Below are 22792 nucleotides of genomic sequence, written 5' to 3' on the forward strand. Positions count from 1 at the left end.
TGATATAGAATCTGTGGCACCTTGTCTGGAGATCGGCTTCTAGACGTTGGCCCTTTATTCCCTAGAAGAAAGTTAGCAGATACTGCGTCAGACTCTGTATGAAGGGCTCCTGTTTCCTGAAGGTTTGTTTGGGGCAGCCATTCATGATCCACACTGCAGAATAATCATGATCCCTTCTATGTTCCCATTCCGGCCTCTACTTTCAGTTGCTGTGGATGGCAATTTCCTTGTGCCGGCTTTTGCATGCACCTGCTGGCTTCCCAAAGCTGCTCTTCCTTCTCTGTTTTCAACTCAGCCTTAGTACGTAGTGTTTTCCTCACTTGTGTTTAGTACCCAGACAACTCACCCTCAGAACTGTGTGAATATACCATTTCTCACCAACAATGGTGGATGACCAAAAAAACCCAAAACAAACAGGAATGAAATAATTTCAGTGCACACAGGGTACAAAACCTTTATTGGAAAATACATTAAAAGTAGACTACTTAATTTTTATTTAACTTTTCTAAATAAATTCACAGTTCATCTTAAATAATAAACTTCCTTGAAATCACTGCTTTTTAAAAAGTCAAAAGTAAAGTAACGGAGTGAAGTTGCAGCTCAGGTTTTTCTTCCCACTACACTGTCACAGAAAAACCTAAGCTATTTCTGGCTGTTCTTATTTTTAGATTGTTCTTCATATACCATCTACCGTCATTGAAATTAATGAGAAAATAAAAGGAGTGACCTTTGGCTGAGCACATAGAGTTTATGCATGAGCTAAACAGCAGGATCCTTTTTCATTCTTCTTTTTCCCACATTCTCTTTCTCTCTGCTCTCCCCCATCCAAATATAATTTGTAAAGCCTTTAGAGCCTTTCACCCTATGTGTTTCCACGGTGTTCCTTTAGATGAGTCTCAGGTCCATGATTCACATCTATTTTCTTGTGCTGAAAGGTCAGTGGCACCCTTGTTTTATGAATATAATGCACTGTTCTCTTGAACTCCAGAATCGTTTCCAAAACTCCCAGGCAAAATTCATACAGCACAGGGTGCAGATAAATGTCAGCAATACTATAAAGAGCACTCTCAGAACACAGATACAAGCCCGGACATTCAAAGTTACGTTGTTTAAAATAAACTCGCATTTACTGAAGATCTGAATAGTTTTGAAGACATCATTCCAAATGAAATGTTAATTCTGGACCTGTGGCCTCACCATAACGTTGGGTATCTAATTCATGCCCAGCTTTCTGCAGCAGATGGATGAGTCCGTCCAACAGGTACTCGTTCCACGAAGCCTCTGCGACTGAATAAGCTGCCCAGCGAGGTTCGCTCGGGCTCCACGGTCACAGAGAACCGCCTGCTGTCACACCCAGGTCGTTCCCTGCCTGCCATGAGGAAATGCTGCCAGCTCTGCCTGGTTTGGAGGGTGGGTCAGACAAGTACTTGTTATTAAGTCTCACCTTGAATTATTTTCCATGCTCCAGTTTGGGAATCCTTGGTTGAAAAGAATAAAGGACCGAGTGCTGCCTCCAAACTGTGTTTGAAGGTGTAAGAAGTTAGTTTTCTGGACAAGAGTAGGGAGTTCAAGTAGAGGCGCGTTATGACTAAGAGAGTCTCTTTTGTGTTAGTAGGAAAAGAGATACGCAATGATTTTGAGAGGAAATGCTATGGTTTTCCAGTACTTGTGGCTCACATTGCTAACAAAAATGAGAACTGATATGTGTTTGGGTTAAGGGAACTGCTGCTGATGGTGTAAGACACCAATACTGATAGTAAGTCCAGATTACAGTTGTTTATGGAAAATTTGCCTGACTTTTTTAGTTCCAATATGTGGTTGTACCTCCACATTCTAGTGTTTAAATTTAAGTGGATAGTTGTTTATCGCTCTTTTAGCTTTGGGTTAACAACCTTGACTATGTGTTTTCTTTGGAGCTTTTAGTAGTGTTTAAAACACTGATTGCTGAAAAACTTGCAGTAAGTTTTTCTATTCTGGTGGTTTGCCACGAGTATTCACAGATGGGAAGATTCATGTGCTGGCAATGATCTAAGTTGTCTGTTCTGTTTTGCTCAGCGAGAAGTTCTTGAGTGGGTCTTTACACGAGGACTCGTGCTCTCCCTGCGCGCCTCAGGCTTTTATGGGTACGTGGCAAGAGGGGCACACATAAATTACGAACCTGCCGCAGAATAAATCACGGGAGTGCGGGGCCTGCTCTCCGTCCCCCATAACTCCCCGTCCTGGTTTGAGAGCATCTGTCGTTCACTTCAGTGGCCGCTCCGGCCCAAACCATGGCGCTCCTCCCGGCCGGGGCGCAGGAGGCATTGTGCTGTCGGAGCCGGGCTCCGGCCGCCTCACCAGCCGCGCTCCGCAGCGCCCCGGGCCCGTCCTCTCGCTCCGCCGCTCTCCGCGCCTTCACTCGCTGTTGCCGCGGGCGCGCGCCGTTGCCGGGGGCGGGGGCCGTTGCGGCCGTTACTGAGGCGGGCCCGGGGCGGCGCGCGCGCAGGGGAGGGGCGCGAGGCGTGTCACCTCCAGCGGGCGGCCGTGCCACGGCCGCCACCCACCGCCCGGACCGCCGCGCCCCGCCGCTCCGCAGCCTCCTCCCCGGCCTCCCCGCGGCCGCCCGGCCTCCCCGCAGCCCGGTGGCTACCAGGTAAGGCGCCACCCTGCCCTCTCCTTTTCCTGGGCGGCACCTGCGCCGGGCCCGCGGGGGGCGGAGGGGAGCCCGCCGAGAGTTTCCTGCCGGGGGGGGCTGGTTACTGTGGTGCTGCGCCGCACCCCACCCGCTGCTCTAGCGCTTCGGGTCCTGGCGCTGACCCCGGCTGCGGGCGGGCCCCTCCCGGCGGCACGGGGACCGCTGCCGGGCCCGGCCCCTCGGACCCCGCCTGGCGGAGCGCGCAGGGAGCCGCTCTCCGCGGCTCACCCTCTCCCGCCAGCCCCCAGGCGCCACCGGAGACGAAACTGGGCTGCGCTGTTCAAGGCTATTCAGTAACAGCCTTGGTCATAAACGATTAACTGCACGCCCGGGGAACAGCGAGCCGGGTGTTTCCGAGCGCAGCCGTTCATCCCCGGCTGTCTTCGCGGCCAGGCGCGCTGAGCCAGCGGTACGTTTGTTCCTGAAATGCTGCCTTACGGTTTCGCATGGGCTGTGAAAGGCTGCTGCGAGTGCTGACATACCACGGGGTAGGGACGAAGGTTGCTGTGCCCGAGCTACTGTTCCTGCACAAATCCGCCCGTTTGAGCATTTGTTTTATCTGCCCCAAGGTAAAAGACTACTATGGTGATAGGGTTGGTTTGTTGTTTTTTGGTTTGGTTTTGGTGTTTTTTTTAATGTTTGCTGTCTTTCTTACTGTGCATGAAAAAATCATTAGGCGTGGATTTCGTTGATACGCAGTGGCAGCTGGCAACACTCTTTTATTCTGTATCAGGATGCAATGTTTCTTTCGTTGAGCTGTAAATGAATAGTGCAAGCTTCTTCCCCACCCTCAGCATCCTGAGGTGTGAACCACTTGTACTACAAGATCTATTTTCTTTAGGAGAGCTAAGAAGCACCACAGAAAGTCGGTCTATTTCATTCCAGGGCACATTCCCTTGAATTGATTTGGTTGATTCCAGCTTGAAAATATGCGAACACTTTATATACTTAAGGGCAACTAATGATAGTCTGTCTGGATTCTTTTCTGTTAACTTTTGAATTGGAATTTGAATTAGCAGTGTATGTATAAAACTTCTTCCTTCTGTTTTTTTTGAATTCCTGATGCAGTCATAAAATGTTTTCCAAAATGTGATGATTCAAGGAAGGCAAACTAAAAACTTTCTAAATAGAAAGTGGAAAAGACTGCTGCAAGCAGAATGTCAAGGTTAACTAGGAACATATTTGCACTGACCGTGAAAGAAATCCTGGGTGGTAACCTGTTGAATGCTACTAACTAGAGTCTTTAAGCTGCTGTGAACAGGATGCGGGGCCCTTGCCACAATTGTTTCCGTGAATGCAGTCGAACTGTGTAAATGCAGAATGATTTCCAGGTCAGAACAGGTTGATGAATTTTGTGAGGCACCATCACAACCTGCTGGAGCTGAACGCTGCTTCTAGGCTGTGAGTGTTCTCCCACTAATTGTGTTATAGGTGTTGGAGCAGTTTGGCCGTTTATGAGAACAGCAGGATCTGTTAAATGTAATGAGACACCAATCAAGATAAGGCTTGTACTGTGTCAGGTGCTGTATAAACATGTAAGGAGGTAAGGTCACAGCTCTGGGAAATTTACTGTGTAAGAAAGTGTTGTGATGAAGTACCTTAAGTATCCTTCAAAATATTCTCAGGGTTATCCTTAAGTGAAGGGTCTGTTTCCATAGTCCTTATGCCCGGGCAGATGTCTGCGAAGGAAAGTGTGCTTGAGAATTATTGGTTTTTTTGACATATGGTAATGAGCCTAAAAATTGAACACAAGCATCTCCAAGTACTTTCTGTGTTGAGGGAGGTTTCGTTCTGAATCTAGATTGGTTTTTCTTATATAATATTTGTCGCTTAAAGAAATGGAGATGAGGCTATATGAGGACACCTTCCTGCCATTTCCCAAATTTTAAGGAAATATCTGTCTGGAACCGAAATCTGTTTGGACCCATTTTTAAGAGAAAGCACAACAACACTCCAATGGCTTGCAATGTGTTTTATATTTTCTTTGAGTTTTCTTCTAGCAATGGTGAAACTGTCAGCAGTTGTAGGCAACCTGGATTTAGTATTAATTCCCCCAGGCTGTTATATTTTTGTTCCTTTTCATCCACGCATGTTGCCTCTGTTGTCATTCTAGGGACTGTATTTCCTACTATGTTTTCAGGGCCCATGTCTTAGAGGTCTTTGGACACTGATAAGTAACGCTAGTCACGCAGAATACAAAAAAAAAATCCTCAGTCATTTTCTCAAAACAATCTGGTGTGGTGCTTTACACATCCAAAGGAAAGGTCAAACTCCACTTTTCAGTGTGCTCCAGAGGATAAAAGTAAAGCTGCATAACAATTTGGAGCAGAAGACCCAGGAGCAGTGAGACTTTGCACAAAGATCAAGGGAAGAAAAATAACTTATAGTTAACTGTTAATTGTAGTTAACTTGTAGTTAATAGTAAGGATTTTATTGTCCAGGTTACTCTGGGGAAATATGACCCAATACCTATCTATGGCTGCTGGTACTGTCTTCGCCATGTTTTTCTGCACTGTCCTAATCCTTCAGTTTCTCACTTCTTCCTCCTGCCTTTTCTTCCCTCCTCAGATGCTTCACCAGCTTTCTCTTATAGTTTTCTCCTTCGTGTACAAAAACAAACAGTAGGGAAAGAGTTAACTTTGATAGCAAAGTGCCCTTTATTTTAGACTGGGCACTTTCCCCTGTTAATAACTGTTTGAAAGCAACACTCAGTAGCATTATTATATCAAAGAATTTGGCCCTGAACTTCACTGAGATTATTGGGGGGCTGTGCAGTTCACATCTCTCTACCCTGTTTGTTTCTGAACACTTGAGCTTCAAGACGACGATGCAGCATTGTTTTACCTCTGCTTTGCATTTGCAAGATTCTCTTTACAGTCCTGAGGACTATAAGCTCGTGTTTTACAAAGCTTGAGGTGATGGTGTGTATAGTTACCTTGGGGTTATACTTGGCATAGCAGGACTTTTACTTCCTGTAGCACAATGAAAGTAGCATCGTGGGTGATTCCCACAGCAAAGATTTTGGCCCCGGTAGTGGTGTCTTGTAACATGCCAAAGACCAGCTCCTTGCCTGATGTAATTTGATAGTGTGGTCAGAAGAGCTAAATCCAGCTGGCACCTTGACCAGTTGTGTGTGCAAAATATATTGCTTGATTTCAGGAGGGGTTGTGGGAGCACAAGGAATATAAATTCTGGGATGTGGCAAGAAGCTGGAGAGTGCAAACTGAACATTTTTTGACTGTTTAGTTTCACAGTACGTGGGTGGAACAGACGGGTGAAGAGGGCAAGTCTGACAGCTGTGACTTTTGTTTCTGAATGGAAGTGCGGTAATTCCCTAGTTCTGGATATGGATTAGAAGAAATCTGGTTTTGCTTATTAGCTCCCACTGTCTTTCCTGCTGAAAGTTTGTCTATGGGAAGCTTGTTTAGAAACTGTAATGAAATCATGTGTGCAAGTCCCATTTTGGGTGTGCGTGCATTTGCATGTAAAACCTGAGAATTGAAAATGGGTTTGGGGTGGGTGGAGAAGTGAAACATTTCTTACTTCTGTGAAGTTGTCAGCAGATGTAATCATCTGTTTTTTGTGAGAAACTTCATAAACAAACTTCAGCATTAGAGAGTCAAATGCTGGTTTATCAATATAAAAAATGTCTTTTTGTTGAATAGGCCACTATATGCTTTATGGGTGATGGCAAATTTACTCATTTACTAAAGTGATTATTAAGCAGCACTGACAATGCTTTCACTTATTATCTCAGTGCAATTATAATTCTACTAAATCTTGTACCAAAAAAGCTTCTGATGATTTTCTGTTTAGACAAGGCAAATAGTGCTGCAGACCCTAATTAGGGTTTTGGAATAAAGTCAAAACTCTGCATGTGTTTTAAACTTCTCTTGTAAAACAACAATATAGAATGCCTGCCCATCTTTTTGTAATACAAAAGAAACTAATCTAAAAATATGCTCTGCCTATACATAGTAGGGAAGGGTTGTGGCATAACATTTTCAAAGCCCATTATTTTCTTGGTTTGCTCTTAACTGAAACTATACAGTTTCCTCAAAAACCACGAGTTATAAATGAATCTGCAATACTTTGTGACTCCTTGTCCTTTTCCTTCAGACAAAAGGCCCTTTCAATCCATTGTGGAATGGTCACCAATTTTCATGTGGTCATTCAAGAAAAGGATAGTGATTGGCCTTCATAATAGGCCTTTCAGTACTCTCTCTAGTGGTTTGCTGACTGAAAAAAATGCTTATGGCTATGTACTGTGTGCAGTGTTTAAATTACTGATGAACCTAGTCTTCAAGTGTTGAAAAGGTAGGAGTTCAAATGGCAAAGAAGCCTCACCTACCTGTTTGTGAATACCAGTGTGCTGCTGCTTAGGATTGGGGACAGATTTTGGCTTGTGTAAACTGGAACATTTTTATTTGTTGTTCATTGACTGAAGGTCTGTTCTATTTCTTTTTTTTTCTATAAGTGGTAACTTAAACCTGGTGTTTCCATGAACTATACTTCTAAGAGAGCTGATGCCATTTTATGTTGAGTGGCGTTGAGCAATGTTATCTGTGTGCTGTGCGTGGCCAAGTGGACTGTGAGTATGATTTCTTGGAAGGTGACTGTCCTCGAAAGTTGTGGGTGTGTTTTGAGTTAGCATTAAAGAAGCTGCTGCCACTGTTGTGTTGACAGCGCAGTCTCGCCGAGTTGTTATCCTTCTGTGCTGGTAAGGCCAACCTGCCTGGCAGCATTTCAAAATAAACACCCCACATTCAGGGCACGTAGGCTGGTGTTTGTTGTCCCAACCTTATGCAAAATCCATGTAAGGATTTATGCTGTTCGACTGAATCTCACCTGGAATGGCACCAAAAGTTAGTGTTTGTTCTATGAGATGTTTCTGAATTATGGTAGCTCTTCAGGATTCTGGTTGATTTTGTTAGAAACCTGTGCAGAGCTTGCCCTGAAGGTTCAGTGCTGGGGTGTCCGCCTGAGTGCTCTCCGTGGCATGTGGCTTTTATTGCTGCTGAAGACGTGATACATGCTGATAGCTAATGGGGCAGCAGATCAGAACTTGAGGCTTTCTTATGGGTTTTGGTACAACTGCCAAGAAAGAGTATTTGGACTTTGGGTGACTCTAAGCTCAAGCAGGTACTCAAACGGTTGTTTCAGGCTGAATTACTTCTTAGTAATATATAAAACCAGCTTTCAGTATGTACTGCCATACACACATTCAGTTTGTAGCTTCCGTTTCTGTACTACACTTAAACTGTCCACTTTTAGTATTTAAATTACCATGCTGTGTATGGTACACTGTACATGCAATAAAAGCCTTGCACATGCAGTCTGGGTGTGGTGGTACTTCTGAGAGGGAATGTATTCAGAGACTGTGGTTTATACTAGCGGTGGAAAATCCTACAAGTCCAAAAATGTTATTGCCGTGGGACTTCTCCTTTCTGTGTTGATGAAGAGAATAACTATCTTGTGCAGTAATACTAGCCTGTGCAGAATTTGATTTAGTGATCTTTAGGACTCGGTCTGAATGAAATGTTGCCTTTTTTTGCAATTCTGTGTTCCAATAATAACTTAGTGCTGGCTAGAAATTGTTTTGAGTTGGCTGGTTTGTTAAGCTGCTGGCATGGAATTGTGCTTTGGTGTTAGGACCAGAGCTTATGTTCCTTGCTCTGGAGTTGATGAGGAGAAGGATGGTGTGGAAACAGAGTGCTTGTATGCACTCAGGTGGAAAGAGGCTTCCCCGTCTGTTCCTGCAGCTCCTGAGGTTTCCCATGTACTGCAGCCACTTTGTTAGTGGAGTGAAAGAAGGAAACCTACTTCTCATTAAAATCCTCAAAGAACTTGAGGGTTTCTTCCTCCACAATAGCCAAATTACATTGTATACAAACATAGTGGAAACCAGAAAGGATTGGGTGATTGTCTGGCAAACAGATAGGCAGCTTGGTCTGAAACATAAGGAGTCAAAAGATTAGGTGTACTATGAGATGCATGGAGCTGTACCATGGGCAGGGCAGGAGGTGTATCTGTCAATGGTGCCATGAAGAGGTCTGCAGTGTGAGGCAAGTACAGGTGAACTAGAGCAGCTGCTTGCTGTGTAAGAAGAGTGCTCGGAGGTTTGTAGTAGTGAAGAGAGCAGATGATGGTGGCTGGAAGGAGCCATGGTGAGGGAGGAAGGTCAGGGAAGATCCCAGGGGCTGGAGGGAGCTCTGGCAGTCAGAAGGCACCAGGTTTTTGACCATGTCTGTTTAGATACTCAAATAGGAATGGAAGCTTGTGAGGTGAGGGTGAAATGGGGGATTTACAGGGAATATCTTTTCTGTGTAATGCAATGATGGTAATACAAGATCAGGGCTTCCCCGGTTCTGATGGGGATTTTCCTCAGGTGTGGCCTTTTGGTTAAGGATCTCATGGAAATGATGGATTTGCAGCAGTTCATACGTTACTGATTTAGACCAAGGTTCTCTCGGGGCTTATGCTCACTGAAATCCACAAGTACAGAGTTTGGCTCATTGTCATTGCTTCCTTGTCACTCAATAAAAACAGTTCTCCCTTTATCTGTTGCTAAAACCACACACCTGTCTTTAATATCCATGCTCTTGTGCCTCGTTGACCTACATATGCTGATTCTTTACCAAATTGCTGGTGGATTGGAAGGTTTTGCATAAGCCTAGAAAACCTGGTTGGCATAGAGTTGATTATTTTAGCTGCACTGACTTTTTTTTTTTAATGTAGTAATTATTATTTTATCCTAAAAGAAGTAAAATAAATATCCAAACAGTGACATGTTGGGGAAACCTTGAGCTGAGCAGACAATCGGAAGAGCTCTGGCTCTCTAGTGTTTATCTTTGGGTGAAAAGGGACTATGGAAAAATGTCATAGCTTTTCTGGCGCATGCTGAAGAAAGGAAATCGTCAACATCAGGGTAGTTCCACTTCCATGATACTGGTGTAAAATTAGTATCTGACCTTATGATCTTTTTAGTATTTATATTAAATTTCCCTTTTTAGTTGTGTAGTTATTTTTTACATTAAGTTTACTGGGCTTTTTGATACAAGATGGTTCTAATGGTGTACTGTTGGGTCTGCCTCACAGCGTGGCCTGTAACCTCACAATTTTTTCCTGTCATGAGACACACAAGCCCTTCATGTGTCTGAAATAGGTGCAGCGTAGGTCTTCTGCAGCTTAGTTTCTGGGGAAAGGGATATTTCAAACTTAGGTCTTATCAGAACTGTATATGTATTAGAAGTTTTGTAGCGCTTTTGATGTGAGTGAGTTTGGCTCTATGTCCTTAACCAAGAATACGGCACGAGAGACACAGCTGTGGCGCAGGCTGCAGCAGTGCTGCCTTTCACTCCACTAGTCCTGTGTTTACTACCGTGCAGTCCTGAAACTGGGCAGTTCTGTGAGAGGGCTCACAGTCCACAGAGTGTTTTGGGGTAAAGGGTACTCTATAATGTGAAGTGTTGTATTTTATTTGTAGTAAGGAGAGTAAGCCTACAAAACCAAGGAAGTTCTGAACAAGGACAGGCATTTGGCAGCCTGGAAAGTCACTCTGCTGTTGCCTAATCTGGCAACAGATGGTCGTGTATGTAAATTCATCCATTGCACTGCCATCACTTGACAAAGAATGATGGGTTGCCTTTCTCTACACTAATGGGCTGAGTTGAGGTTCCCATGTTAGCATTTTAACACATTATTCACTTCTCTTAAGCTACACTGTATCTGACCCTGATTATTTTGCATGTTACCCTGTAGATGAGGAGAGGTTGGAAACTTGTAATTGCATTGCTGGTGTTGGATTTTCAGAGATGTTGAGTGCAGAAAGTTTTAATTTAAATTGTGTGCAGTCAGGTCCTCTGAAAATCAGGCTGCAGGTGAATGGTTATACCTTCCAAAGCATTTTAATGAGAATTGCCAAAGAGCAAAATCAGATTTATTAAGCTATAACAAGGGCCTTGTTAAATGGAAGAGGGATCGTCTTGCAGTTGCAAGGTCTATTAAACTGCAAAAAGGTTAGTTATTACCATTGTTGCACCATATTAAAGGAATGAAGCAATGTAAATGTAATCATTAATTAAACTGAATAGCACACCTTTAAACTATCATTCACTATTTTAACGGAATAATATTTTCTTCCTTTTGGAGAGCAGCTCAGCCTGATATTAAAGATTCCTTTTCTGTAAATTAAAAAAGAAAAAACTCAAGATCGCTGTTACTTATGACAAAAAATAGGCATTTTGTATCATGGTGTAGTGCTCATTCTTTGCTGAACTTAGCCCACCAGGCTCTGCATCCTCGCTGAGCTGCCTGTGAAGTCGGAGCCCAACTCTTCAGAAGTGGTTTAATAGAGGGAAACAGTCAAATGGCATTGTAGCAAGGGCTGGTTTCTGCACTGCCAAAAGACCTGGGCAAGGGCAGGTCTTGGGCTGTGAGGTGGGATTGTGATGAATGTGCTTCACCACATGTGTATGTGAGCAGGGCTCTTGCAGAGCTGCATTCTTCCTGCAGGACTTATGGCAGGCATGGGGAACTGCTGGAATTGGCGCCAGCTGGCAGCTGGGGTGGTTTGGGGTGACCGTGGCTGAGTGTGCCGGTTTTGTTGGATTTTGTGTTTAAACAAATTTGGTACCGGACTCCATAAAAGGCTTTGCCTTTTGCTAGTTTAGGATTTTTCTGGGAGGGATCTCAGGGGCTGTTAAATGGACATTTTCAGATTGCAGTACTGGCTGCAGAAAAGACATTTGGGAAGGAATCTGCTCTTAATTGAAATGGAAAATAGAGAGATATACTATATAGGCTCTTGAACAGCAGATGGACTCCTTAAGAGACAGGCCATAAATTATTAACCCTCCTTGTCAATACAAATATAGAAAGGTACCTGCTCGTGGATTAAAGTTTAAAAAACAAACAAAAAAAACCCACCAAACACAACAAACCCAAATAAACAAAAAATCACACACACGAAAGAGTATACAAATAAACTGTGTGTAGTTAAATGAAACATCCAAAGAGCAGTCAGAAGGCAGTGATGGGATGGGAATAAATCAGTCACTCATATTCAGCTCTATCTGAATGCTGCTACCTAAGATTTTCAACACATGTGATACAAGGAAGTCTAAGAAGCGTATGTGCGATCTATCTTGTTATACATACAGAGATAAAGATAGTATCATTTACTCTGGTCTGACTCTGATTTTTTTATGTATCAGATTTAAATTTTCATGTTGCTTCTTCCTTGAAAGAGTCTACCGGATTTACCTTTTCATAGATAACCAGGATCAACCTAGGAGGAGGAATGAGATCCAGCCCTTACCTGTTTCTATCCTTCTCCCTAAATTATTTGGAACGCTATTTCCATATTCAGGGTATAGGCTGAAACATGGAGCCATCCAGGAGTCTATTTGCTTTTGATTATAATCTAGGATTTTTTTGTTTTTAAAACAAAATATGAAAAATAAGGTGATGTTAATTTTTGCCTTGAAGTGAGTAACGAATCCAAGCTGATAATTTGTATAAAAGATTTGTTCTGAAGTTGTGTGGAGTAAAAGAGTTCTCATAATTCCTTGAAAGGAGAAGCCAAGAAGAGAACTGCTAAAAAGGTCCTAACCATTACGTGTTAACAGCCATGTGATAATACTCAAGTGATTACTGACAGATGTGGACATTCCTCTGTGAGAAACATAAAGAGCTTAAGTGTGTTGAACCTCTCATCACTAAAATGACAGGCCATCAGAAGAAAAACACTCATACAGAGAGTGCATCTTTCAGAACTGTTATAAAAATGGCTCTGCAATTCCATTTCATGTGCAATATGTATGTAAAGAGTAGAGCCAAAGCAATACGTCAGTCTCTGGAAACTTGTCTGTGTTGCTTAATAAGTGTTAGCTCCTTAGTAACAATTTCTCTTGTGGTATTAATTCTTTGGGAATCCTGTTCTAGTTGTGTGAGAATTGATTTGCCAGTTTCTGAGTTTGTCTCTTACATAAAAGATGAAAAAATACATGACTGAACTGATGAAAATACATGACTGTTCTATTGGTTTAAGTAATGTTTATTAAGCAACCTGAATCGCAGGTCCTGCCCAGCCCCTGCTACATTGCCTCCCTCATCCTGGCACGCTCGCTGGGGCTTTACCTTGATCAAGTTCTGAATTATTATTTGATTCGTTGTTGGCGTTTTTGTTTTTTTCCCAATGTCTCTATCCATTACCCTCCCATGATACCATAGCATGCAAATTTAGGTCAAAGTAGTATCCTAAGGATAGGCTATGTTTACAGAAGTCTGCTCTTACTTAAATGCCAGGCATGTGAGAGGGACCAGATAATGGTATTTTTTGGTAAACTGTTGGACTTTATATTCTAGTTCTGTCTTCAGGCTTTTAATAATTTTTTATTTTATATAATAAATAATATAAAGTAACTATATATTTTGATATATTTAGACATACCAAAAGTTTGAAGGTTTTCCTTAAATTTCTGTGATCTTTTTACTTAGCCATAAAACAACAACGCTGAAGGAAGACAGTTTTAGCAGTTTCATGTTTGTTCCTTAGCAGGCAAGCGTTATGTGTTGTGTTCTATGATAGTTCATGTTTCTTTTTTGCATTTGGAGCATGTTTATTTTTGGGGGTGGAGTTGAACAGATTGATTGCGCACTGAGTTTTTTCTTTATTCCTTCCCTTCTGCTGGAAGTTTTGACAACGATCATAGGGAATTGGGTAAAAAATTGGCCTCTAATACAATGTAGAGTGGCTGTTTTGTTTCCATCTGCTACCCTTTTAAAATGAGAGATTAAAATAATTGTTTCTCACCTACCACACCCACATATTAAAATGTCTTTCACATATAAAAAGTATTTTTATTGCCTTAAAAAAAACCCACCTTTCTTCTCATCTCCCTTTACTTTCTCTTTAGAGATGTAATTAAAGCATATGATGTTTTGAAAGTCTTCTACTCTAAACAGGAATTGAAATTAAAAATTCAGAAGTCTGCATTTTTTCTTTCCTTTTTTCTTTTTCCTTCCTTCTAAGCTCATTCTCGAAATCATGCCATACCTCCAGTCAATTCTGGATGCAAAGTGGCGTGCACCTAACACACGGTTTCTGATCTGGTGGGTCTCATAGTCCTTTAGGTGTGTCAGCTCCCTAATCAGATACCGCTGTCAGGAAATAACTGAGAGTGAGTGACAGCAGTGGATTTTCAGCCATACTTCAGGGCAGGCTTGAATACTAGTAATTCACTGTTAGTATGACTTCTGTTAAATGAGGCATTTAATTATATACAAGATGTGAAAAGATGTAATAATTTCATTCTTGCTTTCGAACTTGGTAATTCTGCTTTTAACGGCCAGCTTTTACAATGTGTTGTAGTCCTGAATATACACCAGGAGCTGCTCGTATGGCTTCTCAAGTTCATTGACTTCAGTAATTCACTAGGAGAAGAGATGTATTTAATTGGTGATCAAGGTAGTCAGGCAGCATGCGTGTGTGAAATCTGCAGGTATGGATGTTGAGGTATTTGCTGACATGTGAAAGCTTCAGCTGTTCATACTGAGGACTAGAGTTAACAGGATGATGTTGAGTTGATTTCATGGGTGATGTGAGCAGAGCCTATACCATGCAGGTCCATCTGTGAAAGTGAGGAGACCTTGGAAACAAGAAAGGTAGGCTGTAGTGATATTTATTTTTATTCTTATACTTAAGCAGAAAAAAATCTTAGGAAATAAAATGGAAAAATAAGTAACATCAATGTACTATGAGTTTGCAAAGCTAAAACAAACGGGTTCTGATAGTTCACAAAGCAAAGGTTGTGTTAGAGGTGGTAGCTTGGCCACATTGTGTGCACATAATGTTTTCCGTGCAGCTTTCTGTCATTAAATGTAACATGTTACTTTTTTTAGTGTACCATAAAATATGCAGACTATGTCTTGGGGGTGAGCGGATATTGCTGGAAGAAACTTTACTCTTGGTATCTCAGAGGCACTTGGAACAGAGGTGCCAAGTCAGAAGTCAGTTGCTGAGGCTCAATGTCAGCAGTAAATACATGTTTGTTCCTAGGAAAATAAATACAGACAGGAATTCTGAACAAATGATCTATATAGAAGGTGCTATGCCAATCAACTGAGGCAAACTCTGATTTCCTTTAGCGTAGGGTATATCTGAGTTTATTGAAGGCGTTCCAGATTTGCAGCAGCACTCACTCACTTTTATCCAAGCTCATTAGCAGAGAAGAAAACCAAGCTGTATTTTTGCTTTATTTTAGGCAAATTACTTCGTCAGTAAAACACTGACACAAGCGTTTCAGCTGAAGCCTAGGCTAAAATATTTAAATCATCAAGGAAACAGTAAGTTGCAGCGTGAGAAGTTTGCTTCAAAACTTTGGGGGTTATTTTATTATTTGTATGTCATTCCCATGAAAAGGCTGCTTTGACGTACAAATTAGTGTTTCATGGACCCTTCTGTTTCAGGGCTGCGAGAGCTCTGTGTGCGTTCCTTTGTGATGTGAAATACCACATGGGAATGAGATCTCATTTACGCCCATGACTGAGTCTGACCAAGATCCCCTGGGTAATTTTGCTCCTCCTTCCTATTAAAACTTCAAAAGAGGCTAGAGTTATATTTACATTTGTAAATTGATTTCATTATTCATTTTTGTTTGTTATGATCCCATTCTTAGAATTTGTATGCAACAAGAATAGAGGCTATTTCCTCATTCTAAATGGAGAGAGGTGAGGATTGGAGTTTTATATAAAAAGGAATATATCTAATCCCAGGAGCTTTATACTATAAAACATGCTTCATGGTTGTGTTCAGGTCTTGTAGGAGTGCCAGGAAGGAGAAGAGGGTGAAACTGCTGAGACAAAGCTGGCTGGGAGTTCTCAATCCTGCTCCTTTACAGAGATTAGGTCAGCTAGGATGGAGTGAGGTGGAATCAGACTTGAGGGTCCCATTGCTGCTGCAGTACTGGACCCTGGGTAGAATGGGTGCTCTCTGAGCAGGGTGCGGTACCTGCTCCAGTGGGTGATACAGAGTGTGTGTCCCTTGGTTGGGCTACCTTCCAGTAAGGATTCCTAGGAGATGCCGTCTCCTTCTTTGGACTTCATGTCCACTTGCATTGTCATAAAGGCAGAATCAACACTGTCTTTATGACATGACCTAGGGTTGATGAAAAGTTCTTCTTTTCACATGCATGGTGTGATGTTTTTATCACAAGCACAGTGAGGTTGGCAGTATACCCAACTCCCCTGAAGTCCCCTTATCTCTTTGTCTCAGTGTAACTTGTAGGGAACATCCTTAGATGTAGTCTCTAGTTGGGGCTTTTTGGTGATTTTTAACTCTTATTTATTGTAGTCTCTGATATCTGGCAGAACACAGTAAAACCCAGTATGGACTGGGTATCAGTATCAGGAAAAGTTGTAAACTGGTTCCTCGGGGTTGAATTTTTTAACGCACCCTGTAAATTTCACAGTATCTGCATATTTCATATGTTAAGTGCATGTTTGCTGTGGCTGTACTATATTGCTTTTGGTACTGATCTCACTGCCTTACCTGTGATATTAAGCTACTTAATTGCAGGATAAACTCAGCATCTGCAGCCTTGATGCAGATGCATTGATTATGTTCAGTAGATACCCTTTGTCTCCTAAAATAATCCCACATTTAGTTAAAAGCATATGCACATATTTTCTCTTCCTACTGCTTATTTGGATGAGCAAATAACTATGTTTTAAAAAAGCACCATTTCCATACTTCTCTTTCTCAGAATATAATTATATCTTGAAATGTATATACAAAAATATATATATTGTCTTTGTTATTAAGAAAATGTCTACTTTGGTTTTGGAGCAGTTAAAAAAAATTGCTTTAAAGTGCTGAATAAATAACATTTGACAGAGTGAGGGCACAATGATTTTGCTTAAGTGTGCAAAATATGAAGTCTTACTTCCTTCAGAAACTTCTGTCCTTCTGTCGGGAGACTGAAGACAGATTACATGGAGGATGTGCCAGTTTGAAAATAGTGATGATTGCACTTTAATTGAAAATGAGATATTTCCACTGTCATTAATTGTAGAAGCTGTGTAAAATGCTTAAGTGTTCTGATTTGCTAGAGATGAATGGGAGCATAGTTTTTTGCCTAGAAAATGACATTGTGCATATTTTTTGGAACTTAGTAACACTTTTTTTTGATTGTCTTTTAGAATTATTTATCAGGTTATGTTCTGTGTAAACTAACATACTCAAATTTACGTGGGTCCACGCTGATTTTTCTATTAAGACTGGGGAGGTTATTTTTAACTTGTTAATGCTTATGCTGTCCGAAACACAGTATTTTTGAGTTCCCTAACCTCACTAAGAGGAAGCTTTCCTGGCAGATTGACCTTTCAGTGTGCAAAAATGGCAAGTAAAACTCACAGTGGCAGCAAAATTCAATTCAGAGGAGACAGTTTTCACCCAGAGGCATGGAGAGTCCACAGATTTTATGGAATCTTTTACTCATTCTTCTTAGGATCTCGTGGCCCCTGAGGTGTACCAAAATGGAGATCCCATAGCTCCCCTAGGCACTGAACATATCCTGGCTCATCAGGGTATCAGCAATTGTCTTAACCAGGGCTGTCCAGCTTTGTGGTGTTGCTTGGTTACCATCATTCCCACAACTCTCAAATAAAGCAAAGCCAATGTAAAAAAAAAAAAAAAAAAAAAAAAACACAAACCAAAACAAAAAAAAAACCACACACACAAAGAAAAAATGTTTCTATTTATGGACTAGGCTACTATACTGATCCAAACAAAACAGAATTGTAAATCCTCTACAGCTTCTTTAAAGATCACTTTTTTCCTCAAGTATTCACTTGGCTACTCACAAAGTCTTTCTGTTTTAAATATGTTTTTTCAGTATATTGGACTACTTCTAGGATTCTGTACAGACTCATTAAGTTCAGAAGCTGTAATCCTGACTGGAAGCAAGGAATAACAAATAATGGCATGTGTCATCGGGCAGCCTTACTAACTCCAGCTGGGATACTGCCTCTTCAGATATACTTTATGTGCATCCTCAGTTCAGGGCAGGGAAAAGGGCAAAGCTTAACTTGGAACGTGTTAGGGAATATTTTCTTTAGTAATGATAATAATGAAGAACTTTCATAACCGTTTGGCTGAGGATCTCATGTCATTTTGTGAATATTTCCAAATGTAGCTCTCCTGCCCTTAGGAGACTAATTTTGGCATGCGGACTCATGTTTCAGGGAAAATTCTCATCTTAAATCCAATTAGCTGATTTTAACAAAGTATAACACTTCGTTATACACTCTTAACACTCTGAGAACTGAATATAGCATAGGTGCTTGGGTAACTATTCTGTTGTGATCCCTGTTCCATGGAATAATTCTGCAAAATAAAAATGATTTCTTTTTTTTATCACTTTCAGGCTGAGATAGCAACTCTGAGACAGATGTTCTATTGATATGTTACAAATTAGTATAAGTTTCTTTTAATTAAGTTAATTCCCAAAATAAGGCTTCTCTGGGAATGTATGGATGAGTTTCTTGCTGAACAGAGAGCTTTCCATAAATCTACTAGGGTCATTAACAGTGTACCTAGAGTTGGTTACAGAAACCCTTTTACCATTTCTGAGAGTGGAGAAAACTAAAATAAATGGAGATACCTGTGCGTCAGCCAGAGAATGAGGAAAAATAAATGCATCCAAGTAAAACATTCCCAGCTGTGGAAAAAACTATTCCCATCTTTCAGCAGTACGGAAAGTGTAGGAAGCAAACAGCAATTCTTATAGGAAGTAGAACTTCTAAGTGTTGCCTTGTGCTCATTGTGTGAGAGCTAATGCTTTAATGGGACCCACAACTCAGTCCTCTAATCATTTGGGTTTCCAGTGGGTCCAGTTCTTCTGGCAGTGGACTGACTTCTGAGAGACATATTTCATCCAGTGAGATACTAGGTGTTTAACTGTGTGGTGTTGAATGTGTCATATGGCTCATGCATGTCTCTGTTACACGTCCGTTCCAGCTCCAGTTCTGTCGGTGACAATTGGATTAGGCCCTTAATGCTTTGGGAGGAAAACATTGATTGGCATTAGGTTAGGAGGAATAATAGACTGAAATAATGACAAATCACTGTTAGGAGAATAAAGGTGCTTCCAGACTCTACATGTGGACTTGTTTTTAAAAAAGGTATCTGTAAAGAGTCTGAGGTACATCTCGATGCTCTAGCTCACACCAAAGTTCCCACACAACCAAGAAGAATTTCATAGGCTAGAAGGACTGGATATTCAAGTCCTTTAAGAGGTATAGATCACGGTAAACACTAGAGTTGATTTGTTTTTTTAAACCATGCTATTTCATGCTGGCTGAAACTGAAGTGATGCCAGTTGTATGTCTTATTACATTGCTGACTCTCTGCTATGAGAGCCTTCAAGAACATTTTTTCTCCTTGACAAGACCACACAGCGTTTACAAGTTTTCCTCCTCATTGCAGCTGTTCTGTATTTACTGTAAGCCCCTCCTGGACCAGTGTTGATCATGGATCCTCTCCTTTGCCCTACTGTGGTATTGTTATCCCACTTGTGTCACTGGACAGAAATCTGGCGTAGGATGAGAGCTGGTCCAATCCTGAAACTTTTATTTGGTTGTTTCCCAATGCTGAAATCAACAGATTCTTTTGCTTTAAAATCTTTGGCAAATATCAGATGAGAAGGGCTTTAGTCAGGGAGCTTATGCTGCTTTATAATCGTATGCATCTTATGTTGTAATAAGAAATGCGCATTGTAAATGTCAATATGAATTGTCCTCTGAAGGCTGGATCCTGCTGAGTATCCTTAACACTGCATCCCCTGGCTGGAGTTAGAAACTGCAGTGTACAAAATGGAACATTGTGGATTAGTTGTAAAAGCAGGTAGAGTTCAGCTTTGGAGGATGTTGTTATTAATTGACTGAATACTGAGATGCAAAATGGGAATCTTGCAGCTGTGTTGAAGTGTGGCAGTGACAGACAAGGAGCACCCTTTGTTTGCTTTGGCTACATCAGAGCTTACAGTCAGCATCATGCGTAAGGTTGAGACTAAATGTGTTAAGGTTTGACTAATTGTCAAAGGCATGGAGGTTTGCTTTCCATGTGCTAAATAACTGCATTGGCAATTACAGAAGTGTTTGGCACTTGCTAGGCCAAAATCAAAAACAAAAAAATGTCCAAAAAATCCAGGTGCTAAAACCTTCAACAAAATTTCCCTTTTTTTGTGTATATCAGCAGACTCCAAATAGCTTCTGCACGCAGTCATATCACCATTTGTTACAAGATTTCCTGCCTTCTGTCAGCTTGCTTCCTCACACTAGATGTTCCATCAGTAGCCTCACCAGAGAAATATTCTTCAATGAAAATGAGCCATAGTCCATTATATCCTTGTGTTACCAGCATTCATCCCAGCTTGGCATGTCTCAGATTCTAGTAATAAACCTAGCTTTTAATTTTTTTGGGGGAAAAAACCCCAAAAAACGCAAACCCCAAAACAAAACCCAAATAAACTATTCTTAACATTAATTGTAGAAGTGACAGGTAGAGACATTAAAATTAAATTGAGCATTGAACCCTGCAAGCTAGCAGAACTGAAGTCTTCCACTCCTCCCTATGGTAATCTTTTATTGAGCTTGTGAATATGTAGTGTTGAGTTCAGTTTAATGTTCAGCCCTGCAGTATCTCTCTGCTTGTACGCAGGCTACTGCAGGCAGGATCTCATGGCTTCTGCTTAAATTTGGAGTTGTGTTGGATGATAGCTATGTTTTAAGTTGGAGTTTTTATTTAGGACTGGAGGACTTTATTTTACTGCTGACTACCACAAAGGTAAGAGCTGATTTAGAGTCAAATAACTTTCAGGTAATTTCAGTGCTAATCTTTGTCACTGGACTGTACTTAACACTGGACTGTGTTTAGCGTATGTACTCAGGAATGAAGGGATTTTTTTACTGTTAGGATCTAGAAGGCTCATAAGTCTACAGTGGAATTATCAGAGTTTGGTGTTTTGATATCTTCTGTGGGACAAGTGTATTGTGAAACCTTAGGTTAAGGTTGAGGTCAGGGCTAGAAGTGGTCAAAGAGCCTGCTTTACTATTTCAAAGAGTAATGAAGATTCATATAGAATAAGGGCTCCTGTCCAGAGTGTTACATACCTCATGGTACGCTTTGATTCTTCTCTTTAGATTTATTAAGGCCTCCATCTCTATGAATAGCTGTTGTGATCCAGAATTTAATCATAGTATGTGGTTCTGGTGCTTGTATGTGTTGTGTGTCACATTAATACTGGCAGTAGGGAACTGTTAAAAAGGTCAGAGTTCAAGATCAGGAGGGATTTAAGTGTTTGGTTTGTTTGTATGTTCCCCAGGGTTGTAGAGCTGTGATGAACACTGGTTCCTGCTACTTTTTTTTGTTTATGTTAGTTTTGGTGCAGTTGATGTCACTGAGCTCTGTTTGATGTGAGGTTTGGGGATGCTATATCTGAAGCTCTGCCTCTGTTCTTTTCATACCCTGCAGTGGTAGACAGCGGGTTCAAGGTTCTCACAGGGTGTTTTCACGTCATCTCCACACACATGGCATTCATCTGCCATAGATCTGCCACAGAGGGATGTGGGCCACTGTTTTTAAAGTCTATATTCTTGTCCACAAAGTCACAACATGCTCTCCTATTTCAGGGTCTTTTTTGTTTGAATATAAAAATCACTTCTAGAATTGACCATTCATTATGATGGGAAATTACCTTAAACATTTGCAGACATTAAGCAACAGTATTTTGTTTGATAATACAGAAGTGAAATAAGTTTCCTTGTGAGTGTTCTACCTTTACTCCTGATTTCCTTTCTCCTCCCTTGAGTCATTATTTCCTGCATAATGTTTTCTTTAATAATATGCCATGGACCATTGAGTAAGGACAAAATGGTGAGTTAGGAGGGTAATAAAATTATGGAGAGAATCTCATTTGGTCAAACTTGATAGATGCGGTATTGTTTGGAAAGAACAAACCTTTACAATGTCCAATAAAACTTTTTTTTTTAATTTTACACATGGTTTATATCTGTCTTGGTTATCTGCTTTTTTTACTTTACAGTGATGCAAACCAAAATCTTTTCACTTCAATTTTTTGCTTGTGTTCCTTTAAAATAGCCTTTAATAGTAGCAGCCCTCAAAGTACAAGAATTACAATTCTAACTTGAATGATTTCATACCAGTGACCGTATTTCATACCTGAGACACATCAAGAAAACGGGGTTCTGAGATTACCTGTCATTTTAGTCTTCAATTTTTCATGAACTTCAAGGGAACAAAAATTGTCAAAACAACTCACTGAGTAGGGAAAAAAAGTTTTTTGGTTTTTTTTTTTTTTAAGTTGTAAAATTCTTCCCATTTGATTTTACAGATTTTAATTTTCCACTGAAGTTGGACCCACAACTTGGGTTGAAGATGATCTGACCTGGGGTTTAGCAGGTGGCGTGTTATGCAGGACAAAAGCGGAACCAGTAGGGTGCCTCAGTACAATAATGTGCAGGATCTGATTTAAGTGTTTAAATCCTAAAAATACCACCTGCAGACTACAGACATTACTGGAAGGAGTTAGATGTCCATATGTTGGTGTAAGAAATGCAGTAACCATTAGGAGTGTTGCTGTCTTTGTCTGTCTCAATTCAGGTGCTCACTAGACAAAGGAGATGCACAGCATCTCCCGCATTCCCAGCCCTTCCTTATGTGCCTTTGAAGGGAATGAATAGCCAAGTCTTGCACTTGCTTGCACCGAAGAACAAAGTACTGGTAAGGCCACAGGATATGCCTCTTCCTGAGCTCTTGGTTAGGCTATTCTGCCCAAAGGCATAGAAGTAGGTATGCTTCCCTCACCAGGTTTCCAGCCCCTCTATTCATCTTGTGGATCTGTGCCTGTTGTGTAGATTCCAACACCCAGAAGTGCTCTTTAACACTGTGACATGTGTGAGTACTTGTGTTTCTTCATTGAGGCATCACATTTTAAATTGCTCCATTCATTCTTTTGATTTTGAACATAACTGCGACTCAGCACGCCATGCAGAAATGTGTGTTTAGATTGCAGTGGATTTTAGGACCTAAAGCTA

At 41.1% G+C, this 22792-nt stretch overlaps 1 protein-coding gene across 4 annotated transcripts in view; it reads left to right on the top strand.

Annotated features, from left to right (window-relative positions):
- Nucleotides 1–2475: 2475 nt before the first annotated feature.
- The window catches only part of SPATS2L (spermatogenesis associated serine rich 2 like), an 85280-nt gene continuing 64963 nt past the window's right edge, over nt 2476–22792 (top strand). The window contains exon 1 of one of the 4 annotated variants that reach the window (XM_074596022.1): nt 2476–2632. The gene's annotated coding sequence lies outside the window, so the exon portion shown is untranslated. Of the gene's footprint in view, nt 2633–2950; nt 3084–3111; nt 3244–22792 lie in introns of those variants that run through there. The other 3 variants (XM_074596025.1, XM_074596023.1, XM_074596024.1) reach the window with 3 other exon arrangements.

Source organism: Larus michahellis, chromosome 7 (genome assembly GCF_964199755.1).
Source record: "Larus michahellis chromosome 7, bLarMic1.1, whole genome shotgun sequence".
Lineage (NCBI taxonomy): Eukaryota > Metazoa > Chordata > Aves > Charadriiformes > Laridae > Larus > Larus michahellis.